Source organism: Oncorhynchus gorbuscha, linkage group LG15 (assembly GCF_021184085.1).
Source record: "Oncorhynchus gorbuscha isolate QuinsamMale2020 ecotype Even-year linkage group LG15, OgorEven_v1.0, whole genome shotgun sequence".
In the NCBI taxonomy this organism is placed as follows: Eukaryota; Metazoa; Chordata; class Actinopteri; order Salmoniformes; family Salmonidae; genus Oncorhynchus; species Oncorhynchus gorbuscha.
This window is the reverse complement of record NC_060187.1, coordinates 33,051,954-33,067,179: the sequence shown is the minus strand read 5'-3', so window position 1 is coordinate 33,067,179 and position 15,226 is coordinate 33,051,954. Positions and strand designations below refer to the sequence as shown.

At 40.9% G+C, this 15,226-nt stretch overlaps 1 protein-coding gene across 2 annotated transcripts in view; it reads right to left on the bottom strand.

Moving 5' to 3' along the window:
- The window catches only part of agbl4 (AGBL carboxypeptidase 4), a 430,345-nt gene that overhangs the window by 81,297 nt on the left and 333,822 nt on the right, over window positions 1-15,226 (bottom strand). The window lies entirely within an intron of this gene.

Genomic DNA, 15,226 nt, shown 5'->3' with positions numbered 1-15,226 from the left:
TATTCCACTTATAATTCACTGTATCACAATTCCAGTGGGTCAGAAGATCACATACACTAAATTGACTGTGCCTTTAAACAGCTTGGAAAATTCCAGAAAATTTTGTCAGGGCTTTAGAAGCTTCTGATAGGCTAATTGACATCATTTGAGTAGATTGGAAGTGTACCTGTGTATGTATTTCAAGGCCTACCTTTAAACTCAGTGCCTCTTTGCTTGACATAATGGGAAAATCAAAATAAAATCAGCCAAGACCTCAGATTTTGTTTCTTTTAAATTCCTCATGTGAAGAACCCACTCCATGTCTGGTTCATCCTTGGGAGCAATTTCCAAACGCCTGAAGGTACCATGTTCGTCTGTACAAACAACAGTATGAAAGTATAAACACCATGGGACATCAGCCGTCATACCACTCAGGAAGGATACACGTTCTGTCTCCTAGAGATGAACGTACTTTGGTGTGAAAAGTGCTAATCAATCCCAGAACAACAGCAAAGGACCTTGTGAAGACGCTGGAGGAAACAGGTACAAAAGTATCCATATCCTATATCGACATAACCTGAAAGGTTACACATGTTTACACATGTTACATTTGCTGAAAATAAATGCAGTTGACAGTGAGAGGACGTTTCTTTTTTGCTGAGTTTATCACGGCTCATCTCTATTAGACTGCCTGGTTTTACAACTCCAGTCAAAGTTACTGTCGGGCTCCCGAGTGGCACAGCGGTATAAGGCACTACATATCAGAATTTTAGCATGCTTATAGGGAAGGACACTCAACAAGCACTGCACTTACACAAATGACTGATGATTGGCTGAGAGAAATGGATGATACAATGATTGTGGGGGCTGTCTTGTTAGACTTCAGTGCAGTTTTTGACATTGAAATAGTCTGCTGCCCGAAAAACATATGTGTTATGGCTTTACACCCCCTGCTATAATGTAGATAAAGAGTTACTTGTCTAACAGAACACAGTGGGTGTTCTTTAATGGAAGCCTCTCAAATATAATCCAGTTAGAATCAGGAATTTCCCAGGGTAGCTGCTTAGGCCCCTTGCATTTTCCAAATTTACTAACGACATGCCACTAACTTTGAGTAAAGCCAGAGTGTCTATGTATGCAGATGACTCAATACTATACACGTCAGCTACTACAGCGACTGAAATGACTGCAACTCTCAACAAAGAGCTGCAGTTACCTTCAGAGTGGGTGGCAAGGAATAAGTTAGCCCTAAATATTTCTAAAACTAAAAGCATTGTATTTGGGACAAATCACTCACTAAACCCTAAACCTCAACTAAATCTTGTAATAAATCATGTGGAAATTGAGTAAGTTTAGATGACTAAGCTGCTTGGAGTAACCCCAGATTGTAAACTGTCATGGTCAAAACATATTCATGCAGTAGTAGCTGTCCTTTGGTCTGATGAGTCCAAATTTGAGATTTTTGGATCCAACCGCCATGTCTTTGTGACGCAGAGTACGGATGAACGGATGATCTCTGCATGTGTGGTTCCCACCCTGAAGCATGGAGGAGGTGTGATGGTGACACTGTATGTGATTTATTTAGAGTTCAAGGTGCACTTAACCAGCACGGCTTCCACAGCATTCTGCAGCAATACTCCATGCGTTCTGGTTTGTGCTTAGTGGGACTATCATTTGTTTTTCAACAGGACAATGACCCAACACACCTCCAGGCTGTAAAAGGGCTATTTGACCAAGAAGGAGAGTGATGGAGTGCTGCATCAGATGATCTGGCCTTCACAATCACCTGACCTCAACCCCATAGAATAGCCTTAATTTCTCAGAACAAGAATAGACTGACGAGTTTCAGAAGTTCTTTGTTTCTGGCCATTTTGAGCCTGTAACCGAACCCACAAATGCTGATGCTCCAGATACTCAACTAGTCTAAAGAAGGCCAGTTTTATTGCTTCTTAATCAGCACAACAGTTTTGAGCTGTGCTAACATAATTGCAAAAGGGTTTTCTAATGATCAATTAGAATTTTAAAATGATAAACTTGGTATTAGCTAACACAACGTGCTATCGGAACACAGGAGTGATGGTTACTGATAATGGGCCTCTGTACGCCTATGTAGATATTAAAATAAAAAAATCTGCCGTTTCCAGCTACAATAGTCATTTACAACATTAACATTGTCTACAATTTCATGTTATTTTAAAGGACAAAAAATGTGATTTTCTTTCAAAACAAGGACATTTTAAGTGACCCCAAACTTTTGAACGGTAGTGTATATCAACTTCCCATCAATGTATCATCAATTCAGCAGATATTCAGGCAGGCAGTAAGTGACCTCCATATGGCTGACACGTTGTCTATCATTAGAGTCATTGTTGAGGCTGTCAGTGGGTTGTCATGAATATCTAGTCGGGGGAGCAGCCCAATATTCCCTTTGTCTCTCATGACAGAGGCGGGCAGATTTGATCTTATACAAATTGATTGCCCTTGAAATGTGACAAAATTGCTTAGCAAGTAACAAGCTATATTTACTGCATTATATAATATAATCATTAAAATTATATTACAACAATTAGTTAATTTCCATTATAAACACCATCCACAGAGAGAGAGAGAGAGAGAGAGAGAGAGAGAGAGAGAGAGAGAGAGAGAAATAGGGTGGGTGAGAGAAACTGATGGAGGGTGAGAGAGCGTTGATAGAGGACAGTAGAGAGGAGAAAACACAGGCAGGAATATTAAACAGCTGTGGTGATTAGCATCGCAGCAGAGTGGCCTCGTGACAGTGACATTGGCCGTCAATGTCAGACCCCTTTGTGGAGTTTCACCACAATGTTCTTCATTTGTGCCATAATTAGCTTAAACGCTCCAAGAATGAAAAATTCATGATCACTTTGGATTTTTTAATTGAGGGAACATTATGCATTAATCGAAGCCATTTTAAAGCCTTCTGCTCAAGAAAAAGAGAGAGTAATCCAAAGGAAGGTAAGGTGTCTGAGCCTCATAACCCATTTCCTTTTAAATAAGGCCAATTTGTGAGAATGTGAGACTCCATGGACATATGGTCCCGCACAGACGCCAAACCTCCTCAACATTTCATTCTAGTGTGTGTGTGTGTGTGTGTGTGTGTGTGTGTGTGTGTGTGTGTGTGTGTGTGTGTGTGTGTGTGTGTGTGTGTGTGTGCGCTCGCGCGCGCACATGGGAGTGGGAGAGAAGCATAAGAGACTCATCTCATTTTTACATCATTCTCTGTATTCAATATTATATGAGACACAAGAGACTGTGTCCATGGCGTTGCGGGAGGTAGTGTTAAGACTGACGTCCTCTCTGTTACCTTCCGGGGATGAGAGGCTGACTAGAGGGCATCTCAGTCACACTGGCCCCTATAGCAGAATGTCTCCAGACACCTCTTCCATGGACACCAGGACCACCATGGATGGATTGGGGGAGAGAGTGAGAGATTTTAACCTGATTGCTTGATTGGCATGCTTAACCATGCAAATCATTTGATGACATTGAAGACCAATGGCAGAATTCATTATAAGAATCTCATTGTCTGCTAACCCTGGAGTTTTTTTTACTAACATGAAAAAAAGAGCATCACAAAAATAAATTACTCAGAACAAAAAGCAAACACTTCGACAACATTTGCTGGATCAATGTGTACGCATCAATATAGTATAACCATAAAATAACATTTACTGTTGCAAGATTTCACTCAATGATTAGTCACTGTGATCTGGAAAAGTAATGTATACCTGTCGGTAAATACTATAAGTGAATACCAATCATCCACAATAGTACTGAGAGCTAAAACCCCTCTACTGTGCACACATCACAGATGATTTTGAGGGATTTTGATTATAAAAACAAAGACAACATATTTCACATGGAATCTTGAGCATTGAGTTTGAAACAACTGGATAGATCAGAACCATAGGAGAAGGCGGCAGCTGTCTGTAGGTTCAGTAACAATATGGACACATGGGGTATGTACCTCACCAGGGCTGCAAATTAGACAAAAACAGATTCCTCTCCTACAGGCTTTTTCAACGGTATGGCAGATGCATGACTACTTACGTCTGTGTAGCCAGTAATAGTCTCCCATATGATACATAGTATTAACCACTCTACTGACTCCACACGCAGAGACACTGCTGTGCTTCAAGACTGTCAAAAGACCACCAGTTTATTATGGAGTGGGTTCTTCACATGAGGAATTCTAAATAGATGCCTGCAGGACTATTTATCTCTACACACTCTCCATTACCTTCTGTCTCCATAACTTCTGTCCCCCTCCGGCTAGAGCATTTGTCCCAGAATCGGCCCAATTAAGCCCACTCCCAGGTAAGGGATGAAATGTGAAGCGTCGGTAGGTGCTGACTGAAGTAGGCGGCCGGGGCCTAGCTATCTGACAGCACATCAAAGGGAGTCTGATGGACGTTAGCCTGGGAGCAGCAGCGCTGATTAAACCAGTCCGTGTCGGAGCTGACACCTCTCCCACCCGTCACCAATGGCAGCTCAAGCGCTGAGAGTGAAATAGTGTTCAGGGTCACCAAGGTTTTTAATGATGTGAAAGCAGGCATACATTGAGGTGCCACTCACCCCTCTGCTCTATAACACCCCCTCTCTCCTTCTCCAATTGTCTCAAAATAGCATGATTTAACCGCCAAAGCTAAGGATTCCAGTGGTCACACACAGTGTGCTCAGAAATAATAGTTGACTCCTTCTGTCACTATTTTCACTAATAATGAATAAGGGATCCTTCAACTGGGTGGTCTAACTGAAAGGCAGCAGACAGGTCACACCAAACTGGCCAAACAGAATGAAACCATATGACTGAACTTCCCTCTATGAGGCCTGGTCTAAATAGAACAGTGGAGCTGATCACCGCTGCCAGGTTTCTATTCATACTCTCATTATCTTGAGAACTGCTGATGGTAGAATGAGACTCAGGCTTTCATAGCAAATGTCACATCAGCCTCTTCCTACTATTGTGAATGTTAATTTAGATATCCAAATAGGCAATGGTTTCTGAGAGGGAACAAAGGCCTAGCACAATGTATTTTCAGATCCTGTTGATTAGACTGCAGATATCATGTAATGTATTGGTCAAGACTGTGGCAATGGAGTATGTGGTCATATTTGTTCAAATGCAAGGTATAGTATGTAGACCTGTTGTCACTGTTGTCTTAAACACAGGTTTTTAAAACCAACAGCAATATAAAGGGATTTAAATGAATACCCTACAATGTGTAATGTAAACAGTGTTTAAGATGAGTGTGTCTCCAGTACTGCAGTGGTGACTAAAAGGACACAGTATACCGACACTTGGTTGCAGGAGACAGAGCCCAGCCCTGGCTGTTCCTCCTAGGCCAATCCATCATTACTACACTGAATCATCTCATTGTCAATAACGGATGCAGCAATACATTTCAGGCATGTGGCAACTGTTAGCGTTAATGACATTGAGCAGTCAGTCCCCTTGGGCAGAGAAAAAGCCTAGCTGCACAACACATTGCTTAGTAAGGCAATAATACATGGAATGCATTATGAGGCAAACAGAAAGGGCTTGCTCACAAGGAGTGCCATTTCACCACCATATTTAACAACATGCAAAAGGCTAATTCAATGCAAAACAGCCGAAAATCTGTCCCCCCCACCACCACCCACAACATTGTAAAAGATTGAGATTCTCAATCGCTGCAATAATTGCTCGTTTAATATTACACTGGAGCTTTGACATTGTCATACATTCTAAACCCCTAGTATTGCCAGATTTTCTTGTTTTTGTGTGCCATTGCAGCATGTGGGCTGATATTAACTTCCCGTCTCCCCAATAAATCAGAGAGCCCCTGTCCGCTTATCTCTGGCTGACACCCAGATCAATCTGCCTTTTAATCCCCAGCCCACTCCGCCTCGTGTGAAACCAGCACATCAGACACAGCCCGCCAGCCTGTGTCCCATATCCAAAGTCAAAGCTCCAGGAAGAGATGGGGAGCGAGGATTGATCTCAGCGATGATAGGAAAAGAATGCAGAGTGCATACAGAGCTTATGTGTGATCTACTGTAAAATGCCATAATGCTAATCTAAATACCAAACAAGGTGTCTAATTTGCGTATGCTACGCTCAGCAGAGCTGTGATGTATCACTGGGCTCATCTCTATTTGTCTGCCTGCTTGGTTTCACAACTCCAGTCAAAGTTGCTGTCAACAACAAAAGACTGACAAAGTTAGACTATTTTCTGAGCTTGAGACTCGGGTAGGTTTGTTTAAGCGATTTACAGATTTTTGTTTTTTTCATAAACATACAGTAGGCCTACATTTATTTAACCTTTATTTAACTAGGCCAATAAGTTAGAGACAGAATGCTAAATCAAATGAAATCTTTAACTCTCTACTCCACACATTTAGGTTTTTCCAAGATATAGGCATTCTGATAATGCTGTACCAGGGTACTATAAAACACCAAGGAAAATCAGATATTTTCAGAACATTTATTAAGTGAACCTGGTAGAAATAAGCACTCATTTCATAAGATAATACAAGTTGGGCATAAACTAGTATTTCACTGCCTCTCAAACCTGATTCTTGGGGCCCATTCTTCCTCGCTGTCACTGTCCTCAAGCTAACTGTCCTCACTATCAGAGGGTATGATCCTAACTGCTCAATTAGGCTCCTTTGGCCCATAGAATTTATGACCCTGTGAATGTCAGTGGATATGTTGGAATAAACATTGATCAAGGCCATCATTTGACATCAAATTTGATATGATATTGTCCTGAAAAGTAGGCTAACTGCACAATTTTGTCCTGAAGCAACAACAAAAAAGTAGCCTAACTGCACCTGACGCAATACTTTCGGTGTTCCGCAAGGTTCTGTTTTAGGACCACTATTGTTTTCACTATATATTTTACCTCTTGGGGATGTCATTCGAAAACATTATGTTAACTTTCACTGCTATGCGGATGACACACAGCTGTACATTTCGATGAAACATGGTGAAGCCCCATATTTGCCCTCCCTGGAAGCCGTGTTTCAGACATAAGGAAGTGGATGGCTGCAAACTTTCTACTTTTAAACTCGGACAAAACAGAGATGCTTGTTCTAGGTCCCAAGAAACAAAGAGATCTTCTGTTGAATCTGACAATTAATCTTAATGGTTGTACAGTCGTCTCAAATAAAACTGTGAAGGACCTCGGCATTAACTCTGGACCCTGATCTCTCTTTTGACAAACATATCAAGACTGTTTCAAGGACAGCTTTTTTCCATCTATGTAACACTTCAAAAATCAGAAATTTTCCGTCCAAAAATGATGCAGAAAAATGAATCCATGCTTTTGCCACTTCTAGGTTAGACAACTGCAATGCTCTACTTTCCGGCTACCCGGATAAAGCACTAAATAAACTTAAGTTAGTGCTAAATACGGCTGCTAGAATGCTAAATAGAACCAAAAGATTATCATATTACTCCAGTGCTAGCCTCCCTCTACTGGCTTCGTGTTAAGGGCTGATTTCAAGGTTTTACTGCTAACCTACAAAGCATTACATGGGCTTGCTCCTACCTATCTTTCTGATTTGGATCCTGCCATACATACCTACACATACTTGACGGTCACAAGACGCAGGCCTCCTAATTGTCCCTAGAATTTCTAAGCAAACAGCTGGAGGCAGGGCTTTCTGGGATTCTCTGCCTCTAACCCTATTACAGGGGTTGAGTCACTGGCTTACTGGTGCTCTTCCATGCTGTCCCTAGGAGGGTTGCGTCACTTGAGTGGGTTGAGTCACTAACGTGGTCTTTCCATCTGGGTTGTGCCCCTACTTAGGTTGTGCCCCTCCTGTCTAAGCCTCCAGTATTTATGCTGCAGTAGTTCGTGTCGGGGGGCTAAGGAAGTCTGTTATATCTGGAGCATTTCTCCTGTCTTATCCGGTGTCCTGTGTGAATTTAAGTATGCTCTCTCTAATTCTCTCTTTCTCTTGGAGGACCTGAGGCCTAGGACCATGCCTCAGGACTACTTGGCATGATGACTCCTTGCTGTCCTCAATCCACCTGGCTGTGCTGCTGCTCCAGTTTCAACTATTCTGCCTGAGGCTATGGAACCCTGACCTGTTCACCAGACATGCTACCTATCCCAGACCTGCTGTTTTCAACTCTCTAGAGACAGCAGGAGAGGTAGAGATACTCTCAATGATCGGATATAAAAAGCCAACTGACATTTACTCCTGAGATGCTGACCTGTTGCACCCTCGACAACTACTGTGATTATTATTATTTCTGAACATTTGAACATCTTGGCCATGTTCTGTTATAATCTCCGCCCTGCACAGTCAAAAGAGGACTGGCATCCCCTCATAGGAAGAAACCTAGAGAGGAACCAGGCTAGGTTTTGGCCTTTCTAGGGAGTTTTACCTAGCCACCGTGCTTCTACACCTGCAACACCTGCTTTTTCCACGACAGACTGACCAGGTGGATACAACAGCTATGATCACTTATTGATGTCACATGTTAAATTTACTTCAAATCAATGTAGATGAAGGGGAGGAGACAGGTTAAATAAGACAATTGGAGACAGGTTAAATGAGACAATTGAGACATGGATTGTGTATGTGTGCCATTCAGGGGGTGAATGGGCAAGACAAAAGATTTAAGTGCCTTTGAACCACAGGAGGTTGGTGGCACCTTAATTGGGAAGGATAAACTCATGGTAATTGCAATTAGTGGAATGGATCCATTTGATCATTTTATTTAACCAGGCAAGTCAGTTAAGAACAAATTATTATTTACAATGACATCCTACACCGAACAAACCCAGACGACGCTTGGCCAATTGTCTACCTCATGGGGCTCCCAATCATGGCTGGTTGTGATACAGCCTGGATTTGAACCATGGTGTCTGTAGTGACGCTTCTAGCACGGAGATGCAGTACCTTCCACCGCTGCGCCACTCAGGAGCTGTTTGAAAAGTCTGCCTGAAATTTCTCCTATTTGGTGAGATTAAGTTTGGGCTTGCCTGTAGACCAATAGAGTTACAGAACTCTCTTCCAATAACAGCTAGTTTTCCCCTCCCCACTCAAACCACTCCCAGACAATCCTAGCAAAATTCTTGCTTGAGAAGTAAGTAATTTGTTTCTTTTTGACCATTTTATTTGAAAATAATCACAGTAAGGTACATAATTGTTACCCAGAAATGATATGATCTTTGGATAAAAACCTTTGCATTGGACCTTTAAAAACAATGGGGGGGTTGTGAGGAGTTTAAAGGTTTTCTGTTGCCTGAGGGCAACGATGTGCAATGGAAAAAGAGCCATGAGTCAAATGTTCTGGTAGAATAAAAGTCTGGATTTATTTTGATCTGTACATTGAACAGGTGTACCTGGACCGCATCAAACACATAATTATGCTAAGCGTCAAAATCGATTGCATGGCAGAGGTGTGACCGATTTGCAAGGAAATGTATATTTATAACATTTTCTTTCTGTAGGACACATTTTGGGGATGGTGACTGAGGGTCTCAGTCCCTCCCTAGGACACACTGATGAGGCCACACCCCCTTCCCAAGGACAAATTCACAGATCTTGGCTCCGCACACCACCTTACACAAGAATATGTATGATCTCAAAGACTAGACTGTTCCTGAAACCTGTATCTCTGACTCCAAGAAAAGAGGGATGTAAAAAGACCACATGACTACAGCAGAGCCACAGATGGAGTACATATACAGAGTACATATACTGTTCATAGATCTATAGTTCTGGTTCACAGCAAATGAGCATGTTCGCAATTATTTATATATATTTTTTAATGAATTTGTTTATTTGGCTCCCCATTGGCTTTTGCAGAAGCTACTCTTCCTAGGGTCAGGAAGAGTAGCAAGAATGAAGAAGATCAACAAGAAGTGAAAAAAAAAAAAAAAAAAACTTGTGATTGATTACGATTCCAATTTTTAGAGGTGAAATTGATGCATTTTTGACATTTTTCAAATTATGTCACATATCAACAAGAGGTTGTCAGGACAGTTCACACCCATCTATAAAATATTTTTACAAGATTTTAAAAAATTAGGAGTACATTTAATATTCTCTGAGATAAATTTACAATCCCATCCAACCCAATATTGAATTTCCAGCTAAATACTAGACACTGCTTAGAAATAACCTTGTATTGTAACTGCAATCTGTCTGTAGAAGTGTTGTCACAGCATTGACCTGTGGATAACCAAACATTTACTGAGGACCAAATCTCTCTTATTGACCTGCCCAGTCCAGTTAGAAAATGGTTTTAGCACAACTGCCCATGAAGCCAATATGCAACAAGCTAATAGCAGTATTTGGTGAAATGGTGATCTGAGATCAAGTCCAAATCTGAAGCAAGCTCAAATTGTCCAATTCCTAAGTATGCAGATAACTGCTAAAATATAGATTTTAAGATGAACTAGGAATTATGATGTACTTGACATAAAAACAACACCAGAGTTGATGTTGCTACAACCAGAATGTATGATTTAAACAATAAGAAATTTGACTTGTCATTGATTTTGGAATCACCAACCTGAATAAACAGCTTAATGAGAATAAAAACATAGAAAACATTAGCACCATTTTGAGGTAAGAGACACAGATCAGTTAATCTGTTTGCTGGTAGCACCATCAACCGTGGAAATCTCAAAGTGACGTAAAACACCCATCAAAGTTACAGCATAGCAACAATTTGAAATATATATTTGGAGACAACTGGGCATCCCTTGACAGTCACATCTTTAGTAAACAGGTTAGAAAACAGATTTCCCAATAATGATATCAACTGTGTAGTATTGAGGTTACGAGTTTACATATACATGTGGAAAGGAGTTACAGTAAGGTATTTTCCTATAGTATTTTAAATATATACATCACACACAGACACAAGAGTAGCAATGAGGTAGGGCGGTGATGCTAGATGAAATATACCTGGCTAATGGATTGTAGAATAAAGCTACATGTAAAGATGAGTAAGAATACATTTTTTAAAATTACAGAACAAAAACATCTAATTTAGTGTAAGCTTGACATTTTATCTGAGGTGAGTACATTGGGCCTCATGAATCAGACAGACAGCCAGACCGAGAGTGCAGTAAGACATGCTGACAGTCCATGACTCACTGCCATAGTGAGGATATGACAAATTCATCTTTTTGTAAAACCTCATATCCACTTCAAACCTAAGGAAGTGTTGTCACTACGTCTAGTGGCAGTGATAGTACTGTAGTAGGAACACTGGGCAGTTTGGAAGGTTAAACCTGGACTGGTCCTCAGCATCAGAAACAACATCTTTTCATGAACGGGTCAGGTGACAATATAGTCCAATATTCATCACGGTTTAACCACACACCCTGTTTTGGCATCAGAAAACAAATGAGTATACAACAATAACATGTCACAGGAATTCATCACAGTCCACACAGCAGAACAGTTTCACAAACAACCTAAAAGCTTTAAACGTATGCATTGTAATACATAGTGTGCATAAGGACCCGACAGGACCATGTTGATTACTACAGAAATGATAGTATGACATCTACATTAGGGAGAATAAAAATAAATAAATACATTTAAAAAAAAATATATTCAGTCTCTGTGGTAACTTAGATAACTCTGGACTAAACTTGGCAAGGGTCGTTGTTGTGCAAGTTCAAACCCAGCCTATTTCCTCACCAGCTTTCCCCGCTACATCGTCAGCATTCAATACTTTGTCTTATTATTACCACTCATCCACAACAACACTCAATATATCCAGCACCGCTACACAATCAGTTAAGAGCACACAATCCATTCGTAATGCACATCTCCATTGCCAAGGTCCTTGAATTTGTGAATCACATTAGATGAAATAGCACAGTACAGTCCTTGTTTGTTTGATATGTCAACCCACCCAATTCCCCATCCCCAGTCAGTTCCCATGCTATCTGTTTGTAGTGAGCTGATGGAGTCTGCCATCCCTGTGGCTCAGAGCTGCCCTTCCCTGCTCTATAGCCATTCCAACACATTATCCTGTCTGGTAACACAGATGGATCCAATGTTTAACCACTAGCGATAGCTTGGCATCTAGTGCAGCCTAGGGTTCAGCGTGATTCTACTGTCAATAACAACAAAGCTGCAACATGACATGGCGGGCCATAAAGGGACCAATGGCTGTGAGGGCTGAGTGACGACAAGCCATGTATTGTATAGTAAATTGCCGTGCCCACCTTAACCATTAGCTGTCCAAACAGAGAGGGAGGGGCCGGTTATAAAACTGGACTATTTTCTTAACTACTCCACCGCACCACAAAATACAGGGAATGTTCAATTTCTCAGATTTGAACATTTGTTTGACAAAAATAACAGTGGACTGAAAAGGGCTGTAGATTATTTTTGGCAATCATTCAACCAGTATATCATTCCAGCAGAGCTTCCAGTGTTCCCAGCGTCCCACTCCCTAGTCTACATCTTAAACAATCACATCATTTAAATAATAGGGTCAATTCAAAGCACATAAAAATAACTGTCAAACATGGAAACAACAGGACAAGAGAGCAGCAGACAAGATTATCTTAACATTTTGAACAACTATTATGCAGTTCCTGTGTAGAATTATATCGTCTGGCTCAAAGGAAGTTGCTTTAAAAAACAAAACATCTTTGTTTTACACATTAGTTTGAGGTCTAAAGCTTATTCCAATATCTGTGGAGTGGCAGGTGGGAGGGAATAGGCTAAACCTGGGGAATATAAAGCAGTAAGTGCCAGTGGCATTGCTTACTAAGGACCACTCTTCACACTTATTCAGTTCATACAAATAGCAAACCAGAACTCAAATATATAATACATTGATTGTTCGTTGTCTTTTTTCCATTTTGCAAACAATCCATTTCTTTGGAAATAGACAATCGGTCACAAGAGATTTAAAGTGCATTCGATGATTGATTTGCTAGTCTGACCAATCCTTAAAACAGGGGAAACATAAGATATGTCAAGAGTGTTGTGGTTTGTCTTGAGGTCACACAAGAGACACTTCATTTCTTTGAGTTTAGATGCTCCTGATATACAACATCAAGCTTAAAGCCAACGCTGATTACGAAAATAAACAAACAGAAAAATAAATCACCAAGTAACAAAGGAACTTCAATGTCAATTAACAAACCAGACAAAGACCGAAAAGGTATTTAACATGGTAACGTGTAAGTCGGACTAAAAACTGAAAATCCACGATTTGTGAAAGAAACTACTAGTTATATACACACTAAAATGTCCCCACATATGGTAGCTTAACAAAAGGTTGACCGAATGGTAAGAACTATAAAGAAAAACCATAGACAGACACAAACAAAAATAGAAAGTGATGAGACAAAAAGGCTTGACAGGCAGACCTGCAGGTGATTCACAGTTAGCCACATGGTCACAGTTGAGAATTCAATCTGCAGCATTTAATTCCAGATCGCAGACAGCCAGACAAGCCGTTTGGGGAAAAACAAAGAAGACATTTGAAAAGTTCTGATGGCATGTCATTGGAAGTTGTCACTATACCTTATTTCATTCCAAGTGGTGTGCCTCAAAAAAAGAGGGCTGTAAGAGAGCAGGAAGTTGGCTTAATCCAGGCCCACAGGGCTGCTGCAGACAGCTTTACCTACAGCCACACACAGTATCTGGCAACTTTTCACATTCAGACACCAAAGTGCAGTTTAAAGCTATATCAGCTTTACTTTACAATCACAGCTTACTAGAAAACTTGAGGACACAGTCCCCAATAATTGCCATATTCTAAGGCCTTTCTCCAAAACAGTTTTAATGACCTGCAGGACAGTTTGAATAAAGATAACTTCTACAACAATGACATTTACAGTTGAAGTCTGAAGTTCACATACACTTAGGTTGGAGTCATTAAAACTCATTTTTCAACCACTCCACAATTTTCTTGTTAACAAACTATAGTTTTGGCAAGTCGGTTAGGACATCTACTTTGTGCATGACAAGTGATTTTTCCAACAATTGTTTACTGACAAGATAATTTCACTTATAATTCATTGTATCATAATTCCAGTGGGTCAGAAGTTTACAAACAGTATGGTGACTGTGCCTTTTACAGCTCAGAAAGTTCCAGAAAATGATGTTATGGCTTTAGAAGCTTCTGATAGGCTAATTGACATAATTAGAGTTGATTGGAGGTGTACCTGTGGATGTATTTCAAGGCCTACCTTCAAAATCAGTGCCTCTTTGCTTGACATCATTGGAAAATCAAAAGAAAATCAGTCAAGACCTCAGAAAAACAATGTTGACCTCCACAAGTCTGGTTCCTCCTTGGGAGCAACTTCCAAACGCCTGAAGGTACCACGTTCATCTGTACAAACAATAGTACGAAAGTATAAACACCATGGGACCACACAGCCGTAATACCGCTCAGGAAGGAGACGTGTTCTGTCTCCTAGAGTTGAACGTACTTTGGTGTGAAAAGATCAAATCAATCCCAGAACAACAGCAAAGGAACTTGAAGATGCTGGAGGAAACGGGGACAAAAGTATCTATAGCCACAGTAAAACGAGTCCTATATCGACATAACCTGAAAGGCTGCTCAGCAAGGAAGAAGCCACTGCTCCAAAACCGCCATAAAAAAGCCAGACTACGGTTTGCAACTGCACATGGGGACAAAGATCGTACTTTCTGGATAAATGTTCTCTGGCATAATGACCATCGTTATGTTTGGAGGAAAAAGGGGAAAGAAAGCTTGCAGGCCGAAGAACACCTTCCCAATCATGAAGCACGAGGGTGGCAGCATCATGTTGTGGGGTGCTTTGCTGCAGGAGGGGACTGGTGCACTTCAGAAAATAGATGGCATCATGAGGGGGAAATTATTTGAATATATTGGAGCAACATCAGTCAGGAAGTTAAAGCTTGGTCGCAAATGGATCTTCCAAATGGACAATGAACCCAAGCATACTTCCAACGTTTAATTTTTTATTTTACCTTTATTTAACAAGGCAAGTCAGTTAAGAACAAATTCTTATTTTCAATGACAGCCTAGGAACTGCCTTTTTCAGGGGCAGAACGACAGATTTGTACCTTGTCAGCTCGGGGATTTGATCTTGCAACCTTTCGGATACTAGTCCAACGCTCTAACCACTAGGCAACCTGCCGCCCCAGATGTGGCAAAATGTCTTAAGGACAACCAAGTCAAGGTATTGGAGTGGCCATCAAAGCCCTGACCTCAATCCCATGGAAAATATGTGGGCAGAACTGAAAAAGTGTG